Raw genomic sequence first — 5,659 nt, 5'->3', positions numbered from 1 at the left:
CGGAAAGAAGAGCCTTTTGGGGCATTGGAAATTGAGAACTACTCTCTGTATAATTTACTCTGCACTTCTAGTTCTAGTTTTCATGATGTATTCTCCATCTTTGTTTTCCATTTCAAGAGCTATGAACAACTAAACCCCTTTCATTGGGTTAGGGAGCTTTGTTGTAATTTGATGGATCAATACTAATTTTCATTACTCTTCTTCTATCTTTTCTCTTGATTTTACTAGAAAGCTTTCAATCTTCATCCAATTGGGTAGTTATCTTGGAAAAGAAGCTATTCATACTTTTATCTCTTCTGAACCTTGGAAGAAGAATGAAGAGATCATGGGAGAAATGCTTTCTCATGTTGGACCAAATTGGGTTTGGTTGGGTATGGTGACTATAATCCTACCAACACTTGACTTGGGAATGCATGTGGTATAATCAGTGACCATACTTCATCTCTTCTCATGAGCAATTGACCAAGGAATTGGCTATTAATCAAGATTTGAGAGATTGAATTACCAAGGAATTGGAATTCGATCACTTAAGATTGCCAAGGAGATCAATGAATGCATTGATTGAGGAAGAGATGAAAATGAACTTGATCCGGAGAATGCAACATCTCCTAAGCCCAATGAATCCCAATTTCTGATCTTACCCATTCTCTTTAATTTCTGCAATTTACTTTAATGAGCATCTTCCCCATTCCCATTTACAATTCTGCAATTTACTTTCCGTCATTTACTTTCAGCTCTTTACTTCCAGCATTTACATTTTCTGCTATTTACTTTTCCGCCATTTAAGTTCCTGCAACTCTCAAACCAAATTCTGCTTCGCTCAACTAGAACATTCCTTTAATTAAAGTTGCTTGACCAATCAATCCCTGTGGGATTCGACCTCACTCTATTGTGAGTTTTTACTTGACGACAATTCGGTATACTTGCCGAAGGAAAATTGTTGAGAGACAAGTTTCCGTGCTATCAATAGCCCTTGACCCAACCGTTCCATGGATCATGGGTCAGAACACCACCATGCCAAAGGGAATCCAATGGATTTACTTAAATGATGAGGCTCGGCTATGGCACCAGATCCTGAGCAATTTTGTCATGCCGAGTACCCATGAGACAGAGATCCCTGCCGCTATGATCACCCTTCTTTGGTATGTGATAGAGGGTAAGGACCTGTACCTGCCACGCTTTATCCAGTACTATATGGCCAGGGTCCACGACCGAGGCACTCTTCCCTTTCCTTATCTGATTACACAGCTAGGCCGTCGAGCTGACGTGCCTTGGGAGGATGCTGATGAGAAGCCACCTGCTGCAGAATGCAAGAAGATTATCCCTCACAGCAGGAACTTTTTGGCTTTGGGCTACAGACCTCCATTCCTCACTGCTACTGCTGAGACAGCCACACCATCTGCCGTCCCCTCTTCTTCCACAGCTACCCCTGCTACCACCACTGCACCTCCACCTACCTCAGAGCCCATCTATCACCTAGTGCACCGCCTATTTCGACGGCTTGACTAGATGGAGCGTCGCAACAAGCGACGCTATGAGCACTTGAAGCTGATGATACGATCTGGCGACATCCCCTCCGAGCCTGACACACCATCCGAGGCATCTGAGGAGGAGGCGGATGATTACGAGGCAGAGACCCATCCACAGAGCGAGGCTGTGCAGGCAGGCACAGAGCATGCCGCATCACATCAGGAGGCTCCGCCTCAGATTAAGGCTGTAGACCCAGAGATCCCTATCCAGTCAGCACCTCCTCTGCAGCAGACAGATCTTCAGACCACCACCACAGAGATTCCAACTACCCACCCTTCCAGTGATGACACCCCTTCACACCCTGTTTGAGTGAATATCAGGGACGATGCTTCATTTTAAGTGTGGGGAGGTCGCCATCTCTGGCGTATTCTTTTGGTGACCACTACAGACTCTTTCATTTTATTTTTCTATTTTTCTGTATTTTTCTCTTTATTTTTATTTTTATTCTCCCAGTACTTATACATTGCTATTTTCATGTATTTATACTCTATTTTCTGCATTTCGCATTTTCAGTTCATATTTTAGCCATTTAGTTTAGTAGCAATTCTAACTTATTAGTTATAGAAATTGTGGATTAATTAGTATAGTTTACCCTTTTTAGCATAAGATAGCTTAGTTTAATTTGAAAATATAAAAAGGAAGTAAACTAGAGACTTGAACATAATAGAAACAACCCACACCTTGTATATATAGCATTATATGTTAGTTAGTTAACAACATTTCATTAAGGAGAAACACAAACTTTAAAGCCATTCAAAATAAATTTTACATTAAGAATAATGGGAACTTTTAATTTTACTTGCATGACATACATAATTGATATATGATTTCTGAGTTAGAGAACACACAGCCTGTGATTTTTGAGCTTAATTGTATGGTTACATTCAAACCATAATTTTTATTCCTGTGTGTTCCGCCCTTCTTTTTTTTTTTATTCTGATGTTCTTTACTTTGTTTTAATCTATATGTCCGATTATAGAATAGAAATACATACCAAGAGAGTGATTGAGGCCATTGTTTAATTTTAGCTCACTTATCCCAAATTAGCCTACTCTTTACATCACCCTTGTTAATCCCCTTGAGCCTTTAAATCCCCTCTTATTCTATAAGCCACAATACTAGCCTTAAGCAGAAAAACAAAATAAAAATCCCATGTTGGATCCTTGGTTAGCTTAAGATAGAAAGTGTGTAATTTTTTAAGTGTGGGAAACCTATTGGGAACGTGGATGATAAAAACAAAAGGTAGAAAAGTTGAAAAGAATAAAATTATTCAAATAAAAATTTTGGGAAGCATGCTCATGTAAAATAAAATAATTGAATTACCATGTGCAAAAAAAAAAAAAAAAGAAAAAATGTTATTTTTCAGTATTGGAATAAAGGGGATACAAAAGAATTCCCCAAATGCAAAATAAATGCACATGGGACAAAAGTTAAAGTATGAGCATGTAATATCAAAAGTGGGAAAATGTGGGAACATAGGTAAAGAAGTTTTGCTTTACAAAGTATGTATGTTAGGTGAGATCTTAGACTAATCAAGGATTCGCTTAATTAGCTCACTTAGCCTTATACATATACCTTTACCTTTACCTTGGCCCCATTACAACCTTAATTAAAGACCTCATGACTTTGTATGCCTATATTCTATAATTGTTGATTGGTTAGATGAAGAACAAAGTTATAGAAAGGAAGGATAAAAAGAAGAATAGAGCGATTAACCCAATAAACACTGAGTGACTAGAGAGTAAACACAAAATCCAGTGAGGGTTCAATAGCTCATTAACATATATCTCTGCTTGAATTATTAATTGTCTTGCAAGTTTATAAAATGATTTTCTCTCACATTTCAACTGTAAAAGTGCTTTATCATTATCTAAGGTTTGGCTATATATATATATATATATATATATATATATATATATATATATAAGACTCCTATAGAATGTGAATTAATTCAACTACATGTAAGCTTTATATACAAGTGAATAAAAATTAAGAATTGCGTGATTCATGTAGGTAGTTGCATTTAGAGTAGATAGCATTACATGAGATTCCACCACTTTAACCTTAACTTACTCTTTATCTTGGACTTAGCATGAGGACATGCTATTGTTTAAGTGTGGGGAGGTTGATAAACGCATATTTTATGATATATTTTGTGCTTAATCTGAGTGATTTATTCAATCCTTCACCCACTTCACCCACTTATTATGTGATGTATGTGAAAAACATGTTTCCTATGCTTAAAAATAACTATTTTGATTACCCTTTATTTCCATTCGATGTCGTGATTCGTGTGTTGAGTAGTTTCAGATCTTCTAAGGCAGGAATGACTTAAAGGATGGAAAGGAAACATACAAAAATGGAAGGAAAGCACAAAACAGAGTTTTTGAAGAAACTGGCAGCCACGCGATCGCATGGGCGACGCGGCCGCATGCCAGCGTGAAAAGGCAATGACGCGGCCGCATGACTGACGCAACCGCGTGACAAGGAAAACTCCGAATGACGCGACCGCGTGATCCACCCGGACGCATGACAGAGGCCACACACCAGAAATTGCAGAAAACGCACATAGCGAATTCTGAAGCCCTTTTTGGCCCAAATCCAAGTCCAGAAGGCATAGACCAGAGGTTATGAAGTAGGGGAATGCATCCATTCAAAGAGAGTCTCCAATTAGTTAGCTTTCCATGATTTAGATTTAGTTTTGAGAGGGAGATTCTCTCCTCTCTCTTTAGGATTAGGATTTAGATTTAGGATTTTATGCGCTTTCAGGATTATCTCTTTTTATCAGGTTCAATATTCCTTTTTATTATTTTCCCAATTTTATTTATGAATTCTTCTATGTTACAGATTACTCTTTGAATTAATGTTATTTGAGGTATTTCAGTTTATTATTGTTTTCTTTTATTTACATTATTGTTATTCCCATCTGAAGACATTTTATCCAGTAGATTTATTTTTCCCCTTCTGGTCTTGGTTAAGAAATCAGCAACTCAGGAGTTATCAAACTCAACATGATTGATAATCGTTATCTTTGCTAATTGAATTGAACTTCAATAATCCCAATCTTTCCTTAGGGATTAACTAGGATATGAGGATCTAACTAATTATTCACTTGACCTTCCATTGCTCTAGCAACGGTTAACTAAGTGGAATTAAGATTCAATTTTCATCATCATTGATAAGGGTAACTAGGATAGGACTTCTAATATCTCATACCTTTCCAAAAGTGTGTTTTACAGTTATTTATTTAAATTACAGTCTTTTACTTACTTTAATTGCAATTTAAATTACTTGTTCCTCATCTTCAAAACCCCAATTTACAATCTTCATAACCAATAATAAGAACATACCTCCCTGTAATTCCTTGAGAAGATGACCCGAGGTTTAAATACTCGGTTATCAATTTTAAAAGGGGTTTGTTACTTGTGACAACCAAAACGTTTGTAAGAAATGTTGATTGCTTGGTTTAGTAACTATACTTGCAACGAGAGTTTACTATAACTTCTAAACCATCAATCTTCAGTTCTTTCACTGAGCTTCTGCAGGCGTCTTCTTCAGATGAAGAGATCCTTCAGCAGAGTTGTCTAATGACAACTTGGACAGTTCAGACAGACCATTATAGAGGATACCTATGATGCTCCATTCAGAAAGCATGTCAAAAGGACACCTTCTGATCAATTGCTTGTATCTTTTCCAAGCTTCATAGAGGGATTCACCTTCCTTTTGTCTGAAGGTCTAGACCTCCACTCTTAGTTTACTAAAATTTTGAGGTGGAAAGAATTTGGCCAGAAAAGCATTGACCAGCTTTTTCCAAGAGTTCAGGCTTTCCTTAGGTTGTGAATCCAACCATATCCTAGCTCTGTCTCTTACAACAAAAGGGAAGAGCATAAGTCTGTAGACCTCAGGGTCAACCCCATTGGTCTTGACAGTGTCACAGATTTGCAAGAATTCAGCTAAGAACTTATGAAGATCTTCCAATGGAAGTCCATGAAACTTGCAATTCTGTTGCATTAGAGAAACTAATTGAGGCTTCAGCTCAAAGTTGTTTGCTCCAATGGCAGGGATAGAGATGCTTCTCCCATAGAAGTCGGGAGTAGGTGCTGTAAAGTCACCAAGCACCTTCCTTGCA

The 5,659-nt window shown here is 37.6% G+C and overlaps 1 non-coding gene across 1 annotated transcript; it reads left to right on the top strand.

Moving 5' to 3' along the window:
* Positions 1 to 5,178: 5,178 nt before the first annotated feature.
* Positions 5,179 to 5,286, top strand: LOC148545505 (small nucleolar RNA R71). The gene has a single exon (XR_015901659.1). It is a non-coding gene; the product is annotated as a small nucleolar RNA R71 (small nucleolar RNA).
* Positions 5,287 to 5,659: the final 373 nt, after the last annotated feature.

The sequence above is a fragment of the Arachis ipaensis genome, chromosome B9 (genome assembly GCF_059453495.1).
Source record: "Arachis ipaensis isolate K30076 ecotype BB chromosome B9, ASM5945349v1, whole genome shotgun sequence".
Classification (NCBI taxonomy): domain Eukaryota; kingdom Viridiplantae; phylum Streptophyta; class Magnoliopsida; order Fabales; family Fabaceae; genus Arachis; species Arachis ipaensis.
The sequence above is the reverse complement of the archived record's forward strand: the minus strand, read 5'-3'. Positions and strand labels throughout refer to the sequence as shown.